Genomic DNA, 19,047 nt, shown 5'->3' on the forward strand with positions numbered 1-19,047 from the left:
TTTCCCTCCTTTTTTCTCTTTGTCTTTCTCTCTCTCTCTGTCTCTCTATCTCCATCTATCCTTCTTTTCCCCCTCTCTCATCTTTCTTTCCCTCCCTTTTTCTCTTTGTCTCTCTCTCTCTCTCTCTCTCTCTCTCTCTCTCTCTCTCTCTCTATCTATCTCTCTGTCTAACTTTATTAATAAACACATAACTCTGAGCAGAGCTCCCTTTTTATTTGCTACGTTACCATATATGCATGGTGGTAGCCTGGCTGACTTGCTTTGGGGAGGCTTATACTTTGTTTGTTTGTTTTTTTGTGGATGCTGTCTATGCTGGATTGAGCTGGATTCTGTTCCACCTGTTTTTAGTTTTGTAGTGAGGGAAGTTACAAAGTGCACAAAAGATGCAAAGAAATGATTGACAGACCCCAAGACTCAGAATTCTCCATGAGCTGGCTGGGTCAGAGTTCCAAGCTGTTGAAGAGTAAACTGTCTGTAGCTGAAGGTCAAGCTTGAAGGGTATATATCTGAACTCTCCTGGACTCTCCTGGACATCTTGCAAGGTACCTGCTTTGAATACCATCAAACAAGGTTGAAAGGAAGATTTCCCATACATTTCTGGTGGACAGAGCATTTTAGAGGAGCCTTTCTCTCTATTCCCTGGAATGTCTGAGGACCCAAAAGGTATATTCCTGCTACCCAACCTGCCAAGGACTCTGTGGTGAGATTCTGAGTTCTCTATTGGACTACCCTTAGAAAACCTAGGGCTTTAGTTTAGTGTAGTTAGATAGTGCTTTTAATAACTGGAATAAGAATCAGATGCAACCCTTTCCCTTTTACCTTCATCCATTCTTTGTTAATAAGTTCATTTTATATAATTGTGCTTTCTCCCTGTGTATATAACCTTCCTTCTACCCTTCCAAAATTTACCTATAACAGTTTGGCCAGACATCCTTCTTCTTGTCTCCCACCCCACCCCACTTTCAGGTGCCTCCTGCACTTAGCTATTTTCCCTTTTTACTTTGTCTTAACTCACTTTTTGATTAAGGGGGAGAAGCCAACCAATTGTCCCATTTATCACTCTTCTATATGTGAAGCCAAGGTCTATCATACCATCAAAATCCGAATAAATATTACATGACAAGAAAAAGCCATTAGCTGAACCTCTCACCCAGTTAAGAGGAAGAATTAATGCATAGGACAAAAAAACATACATGAAGCTGAAAATCCCATTTGCCAAACTTGGAAACTAATCCATTAAATGGTGATAACCAAGTAGACAAGAAAAGGTAATTTTCAAGGGACCTCAGGGTCTAGTACCTGTATTTCTGATATAACCTTTCAAACAGTTGAGATAAAATCAAGATGAGGCACAAAATGCATTTAGTTTGTTGTGAGAATCAGAAAGACCAATCAGATTCTTTGTTGTAAACAGATTCTACTTTGTACTGTCACATGTACTCTCTTCCATTTTTTTTTTTCTGTTAGCCAGTCATGGGAAACTAGATTACATCAATCATCTATTGTTTCACATATATTGGTAGATATAATTCATCAGAATTCTTTTTAGTTTTTGTTTTTAAACTCTTAACATTCTGTCTAAGGATTGGTTCCAAGGCAGAAGAGTAAGTAGTAAGGCTAGGAAATGGGGGTTAAGTAACTTGCCCAGGGTTGCATAGCGGGAAAGTGTCTAGGGCCAGATTTGAATCTAGGGCCTTCTATCTCCAGACCTGACTCTCAATTTACTGAGAAACCTAACTAAATCCCCTCTTTCCCCACTCCATTCTTTTCATTTTTTTAAATAGAGGACCCTGAGGACTTCCTTCTCCATCTCCAAACTTTGAAAATCCCTAAAATTTCCTCCAATTATAAATTACATTACCCAATTTTGTATCCTGATTATATATTTTTGGGGTTATACGTTAGGTTTTTTTATGCTTTTTTTTAGTATGAGTTTGAGTCTTTGGACTAAATGGGGAGTCCATTGACCATTGCTTTACAACTGCCTGGCCAGTGCTAATGTATTATAAGAAATGATGAACATGATGCTTTTAGAAATCCCTGGAAAGACTCTCAAGAACTGATGGAAAGTGAGGTGAGTGGAACCAGGAGAACATTGCATACAGTAAGAGCAACAATGTATGAACATCAACTGTAAATGACTTAGATATTCTTTTTTTTACTGTACAACTATCCACTTGTTTTGATATTATGTTATTGATTATGTTAATATGTTATTTTATATGAAATTATGCTACAATTAAAATAATTTCAAGAGTATCAGAATTTATGTTTACAATAAATTTAATATAAAGTAAATTTAAATTATAAGGTATAGGGTCCTCAGTTTTTGTAGGTGCCTTTACTGGATGGGTAGAGGCATTCTCTAGCAGAACACAAAACGGGAATATGTAACAAGCCCTTCTTAGTGAGGTAATTCTTAGGGTTGACCTAGATCATACTATTAAAGTGATAATGATCCCACCTTTACCTCACAGATTATTCCTATGATTGCTAATACTTTGGGCATAACCTACTATCTTCATTGCTCCTGGCATCCTCAGTACTCAGGAAAGATAAAAGTAGAACCAGACCCTGAAAGAAACTGCTACCAAACTCTTTGAGGAAGCAAAGATTTAATGGGTCCATGCACTCTGCATTGGGCCCACTTCAATTAGAATAGGCCCTCGAGATCTTTGGGGCTGAGTCCCCTTGAAGTCCTTCATGGCAGACCTTTCCTCACCACTGACTTCCTCTTGGACCCTGAAACATAGACTCTTACACAGTTCTCTTAATACTTTAGGCCTATTCATCAAGACTTTCTCTAAGTCTTTACTGGGGGTAGGCAGGAAACCCAACACCCAGCACAGCCAGGGGACCTCATGTATCTGAAAACCTGGAAAACTAAGCCTGAACCCACTAGCACCTCTATGGGAGAGTCCCCATGGAGTTATTCTGTCCACATCCACAGCCATAAAACTGAAGGGGCAGAATATGAGGCCTCATGTCTCTCCCAGGCAAGTCTTTGTTTCCTCCCCCCATCCCCATCCCACCCTGCTTGGACAGGAAAAAAGAGGATGCAGATTGCAGAGCAAGATCTCAAGTAAGTGCACAAGAGTCCAACGAATCTAAAATGAATTCTATTAAAAATAGTAATGTTGATTATCATGAGTTTTACTTAGCTATTTAGTCTCCTTAGGAGCAGGGGTCTAGGTCAGAGAAAGGGTTTTTCCCTTTTCTGTTGTCTCCTTTGAGAGACCCAAGGAAGTAGATCTCAACCCCATTACGTTCAGAGGTCTAGATAAAGAGAGACAGTTGGTAAGTTCTGGGTCCAGTCTCTGACTTCCTCAGGGGTCCTGCCTCTCTCTGACTAGCTTGGGAGCAGTTGGCTGGATCTTTGACTGACAGACAGCCAAAGAAGCTTTTAGAGACTTTAGATACTGTTTATTTTAGAGTGGAGAAATACAGACAATTTAGAATGATTCTGATTTACAGAGAGCTTTTCCCTTGAGAACCACAGGGGAGGCTAAAGAGCAGTTAAAGAGCAGTTTGGAGCAACTATCAGAAGCCTTTTCTTCTCTGACTGAGGGAGGCTGAAGGGCTCCATTCAGCATCTCTACACAGAGAAACTGATCTTTTGAGTTTCATAAATTGCTCTAAGAAAATTTATGAATGAGAATAGGCTAGAAAGTTAGAGGTTAAATCTTTATTCAGTGAGAGTAGATTAAGTCAGGCCTGTTTGAAGGCAAGAAGAAAACTCTGTAAGGAGTTAGTTTTTGGGGGGGTTATTTAGATTTTTGAGTATAAGGATTAATAGAGGGACCTTTCATTGTATAATGATCAATTAGAAATTCTCAGACTAGCTTAAATAGGCAGATTAAAACAGACAGACTAGACCATATGGGAAATATTACAACAAGACAATGGAAATCAAGAAAAATATTCTTCCAGATTCACCCTTGCATAAACTTTTTAATTCCTGGGGTGTTCTTAATCTTCCTAAGGAGAATTAGATGACCAAAGAAAGAAAGCTAAAAACTTTGCAAAGCCTAAGATGGACAAATTCCTTTACCTGGCCAAAATACAGATCTTTTGACTTCAAGATCTTAAAAGATTTGAAGTTAGTCATTAAAAACAAAGATTACAAAGATTATAAATACTGGCTCTTGTGGGCATATCATCTTGATAAATTAACCATCCCCTCCAGTGAGGAAACTATTCTTTATTTGGAACTAGAGCATTCTGGCTTAACTCCTTCAATTCCTCCTCCTGAACCCTTGATTAGATCTAGCAAGAAAAACACCCTATCATCCCACCTAGACTGTGAGGAAGTCTCTCCTCATTTTAACCCAAAACAGGACTTGAACCCTACAGCTCCTCTCCCAGTCAGACTTTGCTCATTCCCCACTCCTCCCATCTCCTTTCCTCCCAATTTTCCTCACTACCCTCACTTACCATATAACTCTCAATCCCACTGCCCATATACTCAAGAATTTACTTCTTCTCACTACCCAATCCACAACCGTCTTCTCTATCCCTACCTTAACCATCTCTATCCTTGTTCTCTTGGCCATCCTTTTCCCTGCCCTCCTTACTGTGACTCCTTTTCTTGACCTCACCTGTCCTCTGACTATATCTCATCCTCTCCTCCCCTCCCCACCCCACCACACCCCCAATCTTTTAACCCTACCTCCCCACCCCCTGACCAGCCCCTCCCTCTCCATTCAACCACATACCCCTTCTCCTATATGACTTAATAATGACTTTTTAAGAATTTCTCCTCACACACAAGGGTTTTGTTTCCCATCACCTTTTGCCTCTATGATTCTAGTTCAGCCCTCTGAGGCCAAACAGAAGAGTTCTAATTCCTCTTCCACATAAGAGTCCAGAAAATTGCTATCAGGACTCTCCCCAAAACTTTGCATTCCTTTGATTAATATGCAGAACTCCCTCAATTGATCTTCAGTGACTCCAGACTCACCAATCTGAACACTCTCCAGTTCACTAATGCCCCTTGTAAATTATGTCATGTAGAACCAAATACAATAATTCAAGTGTCATCTGATAGTACAGAAGGATGGCTATCTCTTTAATCTAAGAAGTGGACATGCTTCTCTTAAGACTGCATTAGTGGATGGGGTAGCTCTGAAGTTCAGTGGACTGAGAACCAGGCCTAGATATAGGAGATTCTGGGTTCAAATCTGGCCTCAGACACTTCCTAGCTATATTATCCTGGCAACTCACTTAAATCTCATTGCATAGTATTAATTCTAAGGCTGATAGGTAAGGGATAAAAAAAAATAGTTTGCATTATGTTTTTTTCAACTGCCCTGGGGGAGGGGAAAGGACTGAACTACGACTCCCCTGTTACCTTACCAACTGATATTAAGTTTGTGGTTCTCTCAGACATCCCCAAGATCTCTTTATGTAATCTAACATGGCATTAAAAGTCAATCTCCATTTTATCCTTTTTTAAATCAATGATCCCTCATTACTTCAACTGTTTTTCTATGGCATGGGTACCAGTCACTGCCCCATCAAAGCCATTGCTTTTTTGGGGCTTTGGACTTTTTTGTACTTAAGGATAGGATCTGATATCATTCCACAATAACATTTGTCTTATTACATTCCATCTACTTTGCCAGCTTCCTGAGCTACTTCTGCATCCTATCTGATTCTAATATCCCTATCCTCCATTTTTTTAACTGAGTAGAACCAAGAGCATAATTTATACAATAATGACAATATTCTGAAGGCAAACAACTCTGAAAGACTTGGGACCTCGGATCAATGCAGTGGACAACCAGGATTGCAGAAGACCCATGATGAAATAAATTACTTCCTACACTAAAAACTACACATTTCCTATGAAATCAGCTGTCTCACTTCAGAAATGGGAAGGACTCAGGGTGTATGTTGCAACAGATAATTTTTGAGCATGGGAATTAGATTTCTTTATTTGTCCATGTCACATTTCAGGTATATTCTAATCTTGAAAGTATTATTAATGTATTAATATCATAACCTATGTGCTCATGTACCAGATTCATTGGCATGTTAGTTCTTGATAATTATATTTAATTGGTCCTTTATTAATTGTGACCACTCTCCAAATCTATAGTCCAAAGGTCAGAAGAATTCCTGGGTAGGCTGCCACAAGGTCCTAGTTCCCAACTTGTCAGACAAGATTGCATACCAGGCCACATGCTTAATTAAACTCCTCCTCTTCGATCTTGTGGTTGTCAATTGAGTCAATGTGAAGTCTTATGCCATGTCACATGATCATTAGCTATCTCCCATTCCTCATTCCTTGATCCTCCAATAAAAGATTGCGGACATATGTAGCTCACTCTCTCTCTCTACCACCATCAGGGGATCACACCAGAGGAGACTGGATACCATGCTCTTTAAGCCTTGTCTCTGAGTTTTTCTTCCTTTATTATATTCCCTCTTTCTCTATATCCCTTTCACCCATTTTCTCCTTCTCAGGTGTCCACCCAAGAACATATTATTTTGTGGCTACAGGCAGGCACAGTCCATACTTCTCCCCAAAATTTTATTTTTCATTAGTCAGATGGGGGACAAGGGGGACAGAAAATAGATTTTGGTTAATTGGAAAAAATTAAACTAAGAAAAAGTTACTTTAGAACACAGTTTGACAAATACATAGCCTGCAACATTCCCAGGTGATGCCTAAACCAGGTGAAAAGGTAATTGGGAAATAGTTAACATAAGAAAATATAATAACACAAATAATTTAAATGCTAAATTAAAATGTGGAATTTAGGGATCTTTATGTACAGATTTAGGCCAACAAAAAATCATCCCTCCTCTAAAGTGTCTGACTTTCCCAAGGTCACTTATGCATTTCACAATTCTAACTCTTCCCCCCTGCTCTCCATTCAAAACATCCCCAGAATCAGGGACAGGAAGTTGGGATGTCCCTGAGGTTTGTAACAATAAAGCTCCATTAAATAAAAATAAAATAAGGACAGAGATGATCTCTCTATGGTCCTGCTACACACGAGTGTGATTAGGGAAGTGGAAAGTCTGTCATCTCTACCTAGGAGAGACAGACTAGTCAATTAATTAGGAAGCAGGGATTATACTGTAGACCCAACAACTGGATGCTAAAGCCAATAGATCAGAACCAGGTTAAATAAGACATGCTTCCATGCGGCATTTTATGCCACAAAGAGGAAAAATATAGGTGCAATGGTGAATCGCTGTGTATAAAAGGAGACAAAGTTTAAATTTTCCTTTCCAACTCCAGAATTTATCTGCTAAAGGAGATCAAGTCCAGCCCCATTGCATAACCATAGCTTATACTCCAACCAGGACTAGAAATACTCTTTGGGTCCACAACACAAAGGGAAATGGACTGGAGGAAAAAGTATGGGTCAGTCATTGAAGCTGCAGTGCTAGAATTTTGGGAGACAAAGAAAATTGTATGTCACCAGGATGAAGACAACTCACGTGCTTTTTGTACCTACCATGTGAAAAGGACCTTCTCCTCATAGCATCATATTATATACAGAGCAAAAATCATCCATTTTTCCAGATGAAGAAACTGAGGCTGAGAAAGGAGTAGACACACTAACTACACAGATAGTAGACAGGAAAGCAAGGATTCTACCCAAGTTTTAAGATTTTGAGCTCAGGGCTCCTTCTACTATAACACATTATGCCATGGGACCAGGAGGGCATAATGTCACTAATCTCTGTTTCACTCATGACAGGGAAGGAGAAAGCCCAACACAAAGTTGGGAGCCCAATCCAGCTACTCACCATAGATTATAACATTCTTGGTTGCGGTGCGTGTCAAGCCAGTGAATGAGTTGGCCGCACTACAGGTATAAGTTCCAGCAAGACTCAGGGATGCAATAAAAGAAAATGTGGCTGAGTTGCTGACAGGTTGTCCATTCTGTAACCAAGTGAATTGGACTGGTGGGTTTGATGTAGCAGAACAGCTCAAGGTAATATTTGCCCCAATAGGGTACTCGTCAACTGTACGGACAATCGTGGCGGTATCTGGGCCATCTGGAGGAAAGAGAAGGATTCCATACTGAGATTGTGGAAGAAAGAAGGGGCATCTCCTATTTGGGAACCCATCAACAGGTACCATTGTGTCTCCCTGATCCTCCCTTGAGCTGGGAAATGCACAGCTCCTCCTCTACTTTTTGAGTTTGGGTCTGAACATGGAAGACCTTAGGACTTTCTCCAGGTCAGCCACTCTCCACCAGTAAGCATGACAAGACCAATGCTGACTCACTAAACGTTAAGGGAGTTGGGAAACTCAGAGCCTTAATCTTTAGCTCAGAGAAGTGACTGAATTATCCTGACCTCTGGGAACACACCACCAGGCTATACACATGCACTATATAGGAATAACAAATTTACTCACAGGTAACGTCCAGTGTGAATGGATCACTCCTATTGCTAAAAAATGGGTTCTTGATTTCACACACATAGGGTCCTTTGTTTTCCCTTCTTGTGAGCCTGCGGATAGTGAGTGTGCTCTTATCCGGGGACAGTTGTATCCTGCTACCAGCTGGGGCAAGTCCGTTTATGAACCACCTGTAAGTGTGAATTTGACCTGTAGCCTGGCATGTGAATGAGAAGTCCTTGGTCTCCACTGCAGTATTGTTGGAGGTGACAATGATAGGTGTGGACAGAGGCGCTGTGCAGAGAATAGACAGAAAATGACTGTGTTAGTTCTCTTTCTTACCTTATAATAAAATAAGTGGTATGGAAGTGGCCTGTCTAAGACCTTGCCAAGGCTTCAGGCCAGAGACCAAGAACCTGTGATTTCAATGGCAAGGACACCCCTTTCTCTGGTGCAGATCACAAGTCCTCCAGGCCTTAGGAAAAGTTTATCTTCAGTTCCTGTGGCTGACAAAGACATTCATAAGGAGCCCAAGCCCCAGGTGTTCAGTCTTGCTGGGCTGAGGCAAGTTGGTCCAGAGATGATAGACTCCTTCATCTAGCATCTTGTACTTGGATTTGAGGCCATTCTAGCTTGGAAGAACCAACAAGAATTTATGTTTCCTTGACCTGGACTTCAAGAAGCCAGGGTTACTTACCTCTATGCCTTGTTGAGGATATTGGTGGTGGCTGGAGAGGATGGCCTAGAGACAGGCTATGGGGATATTGTGCTCAGAAAGTGAAACATTACTTTTACTCTGAAGAGGAAATAAAAGGAAAGGCAGAAAGTGGGAATAAATCAGTTAGTAACAGGGTACAAAAGGAAGAGCCTCAGACTGAGAGTCAGGAGAGACCTGGTTCAAGTCTAGAGATTTTAAACCCACAGTAATGCCTCTCATGCCGACGACAGTAGGCAGTATCCAGTAGGATAGCCAGGCTTCCTTCCTGAGTCATCCTTAGCCATCTGTCTTAGGATTAATTTCCAAAGAAATATTTCAGCTTCCTTGACCTTTCTTTGTGCTATTTTGGAAGAGCTTGCACTCTGTCCTTAGGTCTCTGTTGGGAAGTTTAAGGTAAAGAAGAGTGAGCCTCCCATTTATGTCTAGTAAATCCAAGTAAGACTGACCAGGAAGGTGACAAATCTGAGGTCAGCTAGCCACCTTTTGAAGTGGGGGGAGAATATGAAGGAACAGTGAGCATGGCATAGTGACTAGTGTTGGAATAAGAGTGAGAAAGATCTGAGTTCTTATCCTGTCTCAGAATGTTACTGGCTCTCTGACTTACTAGCAAGTCCCTATCTATGTCTCAGTCTTTTCATCAGTTAAATGGATATAATAATATCTCCCTAATAATGTTGTTGGATCAAATAAGACCATCTATAAAATCTCTTTGTAAAACCTGAACATAGCCTGAACAAAGGGTCAGAGGAGGGAAAATTCAGAGTGTGAGTCTGAGTACCAAAGGTAGACCCAGACTGTCTGAGCAGACAATGCATGGCCAGAAGTATCTGAAAGGCTTGCTGCCATTTTGGGAAGGGTTAAAGTTTAATGCTAGACTAAGACCACTAAAGGATAGTCTGTAGTCAATAGGGAGTCATGAGCAGAGAAGAGACATGAGAACACACATATTTAATTGAAGGAACAATTGAGGGTACTAGATATGGTTAGCCCAAAGCAGAAAAGAATTGAGGTGGAGAGGAGATGTGTCTCTCAGGCCTGGTAGAGTTATAATGGTCTCTATGCCCCTGCCATGGGATGCTCAGTGGGTTATAATAATCAGGTAGCAACTATTTCTGAATGTGTCAATCTCTTTTCTCCTAAAAGCAACATTCAGACTCCCTTTGTTTTCTCTTGTCTCTATCACAGAACAATTACTTTTTTAAAAAACCCTTACCTTCTGTATTAGAATCAATACTATGTATTGATTACAAGGGAGAAGGGCTAGGCAATGGGGGTTAGGTAACTAGCTCAGGGTTACACACAGAGGAATTGTCTGAGACCATATTTGAACCCAGGAATTCCTGTCTCTAGACTTGGCTCTCAATCCACTGAGCTACCCAGATGCCCCCAAAGATAAACTCTTAAGAGGGGGTCATGACTTTTTTTCAGAAGAAGCTGGGATTATGATTGGAATCCTGAGAGCAGTGACTCTGATTGGGAACTCTACTATTATTTTTTACCAGAAAATGGAAGAGTAGGATTGTGTCGCCTCCAACTCTCCTTTCTCCTAGTCTGTCTTCTAAAATGTGGGAGAGAAATCAAGATGATTCCTCAATTCCTTGACCTTCTCTAGGGTCCTGGTCTCTCTCCCTTCCCTAATATTGCCTTTCACAGTATTTACTGCCCTGTATATCTCATTGCTCTTCTTTTCAGGGTTATTCATTGCTCCTCCTTTTCTTTTAAACATTTTTTTTTCTCTAGGAAACAGTTTTATTTATCTGCTTTTAGAAGTAGAGGTGCTAGACCTAGACTTTTGAAGTCCCAAAATAAAAGAGATAAGATCTAGGAAGACAGAGAGGAAAAGAATGGGGAGGCAGCAAAGGGAACAGGGAGAGGGCAGGATGGAGATGAATTGAAAGAGAGATGGAGGAGAACAGTCAGCAAGTTGTATCTCAAGGAAACAGCCCCAGGGATTTTCCTTGACTCCACGGGTCAAACAGGATACAGTTTTAAAGGACTTGACTACCTGCTCATTTCTGTTCCAATAATGATTTGGTATACCTTGGAGAACTGAACAGGATTCCTACACTGACTCTATAATAGTGCTGAAACCCTTAAACAGGCTCACATCCAACCTAATCCCTTCATGGTTGAGGATGCACTCCATCATTTGCCCCACTATGATCAGATGCGAATCATGCTCATGCAATCATCCTTGGTCTCAGATGTTGCTCTCTTGCTATAGGTTTCCTTCTGTCCTCAGGGTGGTACTACCACGACCAGAAGGACTTTCGCTCATTACTCCAAGAAGTTTCAGAGAGTATCAGTTGACATCTAGTGTGATCTAGGGCATCTTAACCTCTCTAGGTCTGTCTGTGGATACAACTGACTCCAGTTTCCTGGGAAGATCATGAGATTTAACTTTTTTAATTTAATTTAACAATTAAACACAAACATGGAAATACTGAAAATCAGAAGAGAGTTAAATAAAATCAAAAGTAAAAAAAAAGAATTAAATAAAATAAGATTTGTTTTTTTTAAATAAAAATAACAATGAAGTAGATAAACAATTGGTTAATTTGATTAAAGAAAAACACAGCATTACTAATAACAAAAAGGAAAAGGATGAATGAGTTAGCAATGAAGTTGAAATTAAAGAAATTCTGAGGACTTATTTTGACCAATGATGTGACAGCAAAACCAAAATGTAGGTGAAATAGATGAATTCTTACAAAAAGATGAATTACTCAGATTCCCAGTATTACAAATAGAATACTTAAATAACTTGATCTTATAAAAAGACATTGAAGAAACTACAAATGAGTTCCCTATGAAAAAGTCCCCAGGATCAGATCAATTTACAATTGAATTACAACACTGAAGGAACAATGAATATCAATGCTATATAAGAAATCTTAAAAATATATGTAATGAGACTTCTGGGTAAACATGGAGGCAGTCTAGACCTAGGACTCTTCCTCTCCTTACCACCTACCAATATAGACTATAACAATAGGCCCCCAAAACACAAATTCTTATGAATGAAGGGACTCTACAGTAGGACACATCATTGAAGGTATGTGGTATTTGGGCATCTCCACACTATTATTGGGTGAAAAACCTTCCACCAGAATCTGAGCTGATCTTCCCTCTTCCATCTACAGAGCCATAGTCAGAACCAGTATCTGATAGAATCAGTGAGTGAGTGAGGGGAACCTCTAGGTCTTTGGTAGCTGACTAAGACCACCAAAGACCAACCCTTGAGAGCAGCTAGACCTGAAACCCCAGCAGGTTTCAGAGAGCAGACTTTGGGCATCCTAGTGTAGATAGCACAGAGAATGTCAGCATTCAGTAGAAGCTGAAGAGACTCAAGAGGTGGCCACAGGCAAAAACGTAGCTCCTTAGTACCATACATAGAAAGCCTTCCCTCCTCACTTAGATTTCTGACTAGAAATGGAAGGGAAAACCACCATGATGATGGCAAACAGTGCACAAGAACAATTTCCCAACACTAAGAAAAACAAGAAGGCATTGACCCTAGATATTTTTTTATGGAGGAAAAACCCAGAGTACAGAGGAAATAACAGAAGAGGAAATACAAATAAATGTACCAAAACCTTCCAAAAAATAGAAATTGGCAATGAGCTCTGGAAGAATTTAAATTAGAACTTATCAAAAATATGGAAACCTTCCAGCAAGAAAAGTAAGAAATAGTTCAAAAAGAAAATAGCAGTTTAAAGGACAATAACTCCCATTTAGAGAAATAACTGAAAGCCACAAAAAGCAAGATAGACCAAACCAAAAAGGAAAATAAAAAGATTATATCAGAAAACCAGTCCTTAAAGACCAGAATTAGGCAGTTGTAAGCCAATGATCTTGCAAAACAGCAAGAATTTATAAAGCAAAGGGGTTGGAGTCAAGATGGCAGCCTAGAAGGAGCAGAAGTTCAGACCTCTGAATACCCTTCCTTATCGATCACAAACTGAATGCTCAGAGGGGACTGAAAATCAAATCTAAGAAAAAGACAGAGACAAGGAACCTTCCTTCTGGACTCAATTCAAAAGGTACGCTGCCCCCCCAAAACTGGAATCCAAGAACACTCAGGTTTAAGGGGAAGGCAGAAGGAAGGTCCCAGGACACCTCCACCCATCCACCTAGAGAGCTGAGACTCCAGCAGCAGCAGGAACCTCTGGGTGGGCAAAGGTGCTGGTGTGGAGGGTGTACCTTCTGGGTAGGGCTGTGCCAAGCTCAGGGCATTGAACACAGATGGCGGGGAAGGAGCTGGAGAGGGAGCATAAACCTGGCATCCTGACCAAAGCAGTGGAGATCCTCCATATTTGCTCCAGATTTCCAGGAGAATTTGGACTCAGAGCACCTAGCCCAACCCAGCTGAACTTAATCCCATCAAAAGTCTTCAGAACTCAGGGAAGCCCAGGCTACACACACACACACACACACACACACACACACACACACACACACACACACCTCATTGACTTTTGGACATTAATCCAATCAAAAGCCTCTAGAGGACAGCGAAGCTCAAAACCCAACAACCCTCCTCCACAGACTGCACCAAGAGATCTTCTGTCAAAGCTCCAAGAGGGGAGACCATCAGAAGCCCCCAAAACCAAAAAAAAATGAGAGGAGCAAGAACACAGACAAATACAGGGAACAAAGAAGGGGTGTATATGAGCAAACAACAGAAAAAGAAGAAACAAATTACAATAGATAGCTTCTAAACAGCAAATGGAACAGAGGGGGAGGGATCAGCATATGATAAATCAGAAATCCCAGCGAATTGGATAAAGGCTTTGGAAGAACTCAAAATGCAATTCAAAACACAATTAAGAGAGGCTGAAAACAATTGGGAAAAGAAATTAAAAACTAAGATAAGTCATTTGGAAACAGAGGCACTTGAACTAAAATGAGAAAATAGTGTCTTGAAAGCCAAAACCAACCAGCTGGAAAATGAGACATCGGAGATGAAAGATGAGGTAAAGAGGATGAAAGATGACCTCCATAGAAAATCAGACCAGAAAAAGAAGGATGATCAAAAATCCAGGGATGAAATATAGTCTTTAATAACCAGAATACAACAACTCGAATTAAGTGACCTCACAAGGCAGCAGGACACTATAAAACAAAACCAAAAGAATCAAAAAATTGGGGAAAATATGAAGCATCTCATTCACAGAACAAAGGATTTAATGAGAGACAACTTAAGAATCATTGGTCTACTAGAAGACCATGACAAGAGAAAAAACCTGGACATCATACTACAGGAAATTATTAAAGAAAACTGCCCTGATATCCTAGAACAAGAGGGAAAAGTGGAGATTGAAAGAATCCACAGAACACCTCCTGTACTTAATCCCCAATTGACAACATGCAGGAATGTTATAGCAAAATTCAAGAACTATCAGACCAAAGAAAAGAAATTACAAGCTGCCAAGAAGAAATCATTCAAATACCACGGAACCACAGTGAGGATAATGCAGGATCTGGCGGCATCCACACTGAAAAAACAAAAGGCATGGAATATGATATTCCAGAAAGCAAGGGAACTAGGTATACAACCAGGAATCAACTACCCAGCAAAACTCACTATATTCTTACAAAGTAAAGTATGGTCATTCAACAAAATAGAAGAATTCCAAGAATTTGTAAAGAAAAGACCAGACCTGAACAGAAAATTTGATGTCCAAGCACAGAACTCAAGAGAATCATCAAAAGGTAATTTAAAAAGAGGGAAAAAAGGAAAACAAAACAAAACAAAAAATTTTAAGAGACTGAATAAGTTAAAATGATATGTATCCCTATAAGAAAAGAGGTCATTGGCAACTCTTAAAAAACTATTGTTATTACCTGGGTAGCAAAAAGAAGTACACTTAGAAGGAACAGTGACTAACTGTAATGGGTGAAAGGACAAGATATAAATAGGTATATAGATATATGAATGCATAAATGTATACACATGTATATGTGTATATATATACATATATGTATAACTAGAACTTAAGATAGGTTAATATTAAAAGAAATGGGAAAAGAAACAAATGGGGGTAAATTTATATGTCACAAAGAAGGTCATGGTGGGAGGGGGAAGAACATCAATACACTGGAAGGGTAAAGAGTTCAGAGATCTGAAATATCCAACTCTTACGTGCTTTGAAATTGACCCAAAGATGGAAGAACAATCCAAACCATTGGGGCAGAGAATATATTTGCGCCCTATAGGGGAGTAGAAGGGTAACAAATGGACTGGTGGGGAGGGAAGCAGTATAAGGGAGGGAGGGGGCAGGGGGGTGATTTTATAAAGACTACAGGGAAAATAATGTGGGGGAATAATAAGGGAGGGGGTTAGAAAGGGAAGTAAAATAAGGGTGGGAACTAGGGGAACTGATTGGAAACAAACTGGTGTAGAAGGAAATAGTGAAGGAAGAAAAGGCAGGAACAGGAGTAGAAATCAAAATGCTGGGTAATACACAGCAAGTACAAACAAAATCAATGTAACTAAAATCAGAAGGGAAGCAACAAATTGGGAAACAATACTCAAATTTACAAAGAGCTAAATCAATTGTATGAAAAATCAAGCCATTCTCCAATTGATAAATGGGCAAGGGACATGAATAGGCAGTTTTCAGATAAAGCAATCAAAAGTATTAATAAGCATTTTATAAAGTGCTCTAAATCTCTGATAATCAGAGAGATGTAAATCAAAACAACTCTGAGATATCACCTCACACCTAGCAGATTAGCTAACATGACAGCAAAGGAAAGTAATGCATGCTGAAGGGGATGTGGCAAAGTGGGGACACTAATTCATTGCTGGTGGAGTTGTGAATTGATCCAACCATTCTGGAGGGCAATTTGGAACTATGCCCAAAGGGTGATAAAAGACTGTCTGCCCTTTGATCCAGCCATAACACTGCTGGGTTTGTACCAAAAAGAGATAAAAAGGAAAAATACTTGTACAAGAATATTCATAGCTGCACTCTTTGTGGTGGCAAAAAATTGGAAAATGAGGGAATGCCCTTCAATTGGGGAATGGCTGAAGAAATTGTGGTATATGTTGGTGATGGAATACTATTGTGCTCAAAGGAATAATAAAGTGGAGGAATTCCATGGAAACTGGAACAACCTCCAGGAAGTGATGTAGAGCAAAAGGAACAGAACCAGGAAAACATTGTACACAGAGACTGCTACCCTGTGGTACAATTGAATGTAATGGACTCCTCCATTAGTGTCAATGCAATGTCCCTGAACACTTTGCAGGGATCTAGGAGAAAAAACACTATCCACAAGCAGAGGACAAACTGTGGGAGTAAAAACACTGAGGAAAAGCAACTGCTTGAGGGTTGAGGGGATATGATTGAGGAGAGACTCTAAATGAACACCCTAATGCAAATGCCAACAATATAGAAATGGGTTTGAATCAAGGACACATGTGATACCCAGTGGAATCGTGTGTGGGCTATGGGAGGGGTATTGGGAGGGGGGAGGAAAAGAAAATGATCTTTGTTTTCAATGAATAATGTTTGAAAATGACCAAATAAAATAATGTTTAAAAGGGGGGGGGAAGAATATTTATAGTTGCACTGTTTGTGGTGGCAAAAAAGTTTGAAAATGAGGCGATGCCCTCCAATTTGGGAATGGCTGAACAAGTTGTAGTATATGCTGGGGATAGAATACTATTGTGCTCAATGGAATAATCAAATGGAGGAATTCCATGTGACCTGGAATTACCTCCAGGAATTGATGCAGAGTGAAAGGAGCAGAACCAGGAGAACAATATACACAGAGACTGAAACACTGTGGAACAATCAAATGTAATGGACTTCTTTACTAGTAGCAATGCAATGATCCAGAACTATTCTGAGGAACTTATGAGAATGAATGCTATCCCCATTCAGAGGAAGAGTTGTGGGAATTGAAACATAGAAGAAAAACAACTGCTTGATCTCATGGGTCAATGGGGATATGACTGGGGATGTAGACCCTAAATGATCACCCTAGTGCAAATATTAATAATATGGAAATAGTTCCTGATCAATGACACATATAAAGCACAATAGAATGGCATGCCATCTACAAGAGGAGTTTGGGGGAGAGGAAGGAAAGAACATGAATCTTGCAACCATGGAAAAATATTCTAAATCAAGTAATTAAAGAAAATTCTCAAATTAAAAAAAAGCTACATGTATGATGTTCCTATGTAGAACTATAAACTGTTTCATCTTATTGGATCCCTTTAGTTTTCTCTTACATGTTTACCATTTTTATGTTTCTCTCAAATCTTGTATTTGAACTTCAAATTTTTTATTACACTCTGGTCTTTTCATCAGGAATCCTTGATAAGTCCTCTACTCTGTCTTTCAATGCATTTTTCCCCTGAAGTATTATGTTCAGTTTTACTGGGTAGGTAATTCTGCATTGCAATTGTTGTAAGGATTAGATCTTTGCTACAAACCAGGAGCAGAAGATCCCCAAGGACAGAAGCAGGGCCAAGATTCCGGAGCTCTGAAGAAAGGAGTTCCTGTCTTACAGTTGCTTCTCTGGAGGAGAGAGGGAGGCTTTGAAGCTGCCAAGAGACTGGGACCTTCCTTCAAGCAAGTTTTCATCTTCTGGAAGTGGTAGAGAGAGTAGTTAATACTACTGTAAATCTTGAAATTTCTCAGACTTGTGAATGTTAAAAATTTCCACATTGAGGAATCCTCCATTGGAACAAATTCCCTACTGGGAAACATTCCCCATTTTGATGTGAGAACTCGCCAGGATCAGAAATGGGAGGACCTCTACTCCACCCATACTTAAGACTGCTTTAGGGGAGAAAACTCCTTGCTAAACAATGAAAGTACTTGGACCCATGCTTATAATAAGGCAAGGAGTTCTTTGAGCCATGCCTGTTTTTTAGAATTGATACAATGTGATGCTATGTACCTAAAAGGGTCAGGCAAGTTTTCTCTTAATGAGATTAATTGACTCAGCTGTGTTTTCATTGGTTCAGACTTACTGAGGAGATTAGTCGACTTAGCAGGAATTCAGATGGGCATCTACAGTGATTGGTAGATGTAAGGTCTTAGGGGAGGTGACATAGGAGAAAAATCCCTATATAAGAAAAAGCAGAATCACTTGAGGGAAAAAAAATCCTTTTGGAGGATCTCTGATGAGGATCGCTTGGGAAGAATCTCTTGAGAGAGGGAGAAGGGAAGCTCTTGGAGAACAATCTCTAAGGAGGTCTCGCTGGAGCTCCTCTAAGGGGACTCTATCCCTCTGGAGGCTCTGGAGAGAGGCCCTTTGGAACAGTCTATGGCTGGAAGGCTCTTTAAGGAGGACTCTGGCTGGAACTCTCTCTGGTGAAGTCAGCTGAGATGGAGCTGGCCTGGTGTCACTAGAATCCTTGCTTAGACAGACCTTGTGGTGAGTGTTAAAAGACTGACTGACTGATCTCTCTCTCTTAAGACTCAGGTCTAGGCCATGTTGGCTTAAGGTCCTTCATACTTATTTCCTTTTTCTCTCTTTCTCTCTTTTCTTTAATTCCACATTTGTATTAATTAAATCTCTATAAAACCCAGTTGACTTGGGTATTTGAATAATTGGGAATATTTCCCTGGCGACCACCTTATATTTGATTTAAAAGCCAAGACACTGTAGTGAAACATATTTTCTGTGGTCAAATTTACTCACCCTCTCTTATATCTATCACAACTTATATCTTCCACCATTTTAACTCACTACAGTTTACAACATCACTCTTTTAACTGTTACAGTTTAAGGCCTTCAACCATTTTAAATCTAACACTACAAAAAGATGGACTATGTGAGAGAAGCCATTTCTCCCCTTCCTGATCCTGTGTACCACTATTGGTTTCTACTGGGACTTCTGCCAGATCCAAGAGGACATTAGTTTGTGAGGTATCCTTTGGCCTTTGTTTTTGTTCCTACAAGCACTCCCTTAATCTTAAATAATAATTAAGGATTA

At 40.0% G+C, this 19,047-nt stretch overlaps 1 pseudogene; it reads left to right on the forward strand.

Annotated features, from left to right (window-relative positions):
• The window catches only part of LOC103099135 (nuclear cap-binding protein subunit 2-like), a 22,187-nt pseudogene continuing 3,140 nt past the window's right edge, over window positions 1–19,047 (forward strand).

Source organism: Monodelphis domestica, chromosome 4 (genome assembly GCF_027887165.1).
Source record: "Monodelphis domestica isolate mMonDom1 chromosome 4, mMonDom1.pri, whole genome shotgun sequence".
NCBI classification, from domain to species: Eukaryota; Metazoa; Chordata; class Mammalia; order Didelphimorphia; family Didelphidae; genus Monodelphis; species Monodelphis domestica.